General features: G+C 30.1%; 1 long non-coding RNA gene across 1 annotated transcript in view; it reads left to right on the forward strand.

Annotated features, from left to right (window-relative positions):
- LOC119591011 overlaps positions 1 to 249 on the forward strand; it is a 3,521-nt gene that overhangs the window by 557 nt on the left and 2,715 nt on the right. The window lies entirely within an intron of this gene.

Consider the following 249-nt stretch of genomic DNA (forward strand, 5'->3'; position numbering starts at 1 on the left):
ATTGTCATCATGCTGTTATTTTCACGATTTTTTTTATTATGCTTTGTCATAGTAGTGATGGTAACAGTGCCATTACTGTATTCCCTATGACTGTTTTTTTTATAATTAACTCATTATCGTTATTACTATTAATCTAGAAAAGCCTTTTAAATAATAACGATAAGTTTTACTAAAAATAAGTTGACTGTATCAATCATGTTGTCACGCCAATCTGCTCTTTATTCCTTTCAACTTGAGACCACTCGGAAG

Source organism: Penaeus monodon, chromosome 28 (genome assembly GCF_015228065.2).
Source record: "Penaeus monodon isolate SGIC_2016 chromosome 28, NSTDA_Pmon_1, whole genome shotgun sequence".
Lineage (NCBI taxonomy): Eukaryota > Metazoa > Arthropoda > Malacostraca > Decapoda > Penaeidae > Penaeus > Penaeus monodon.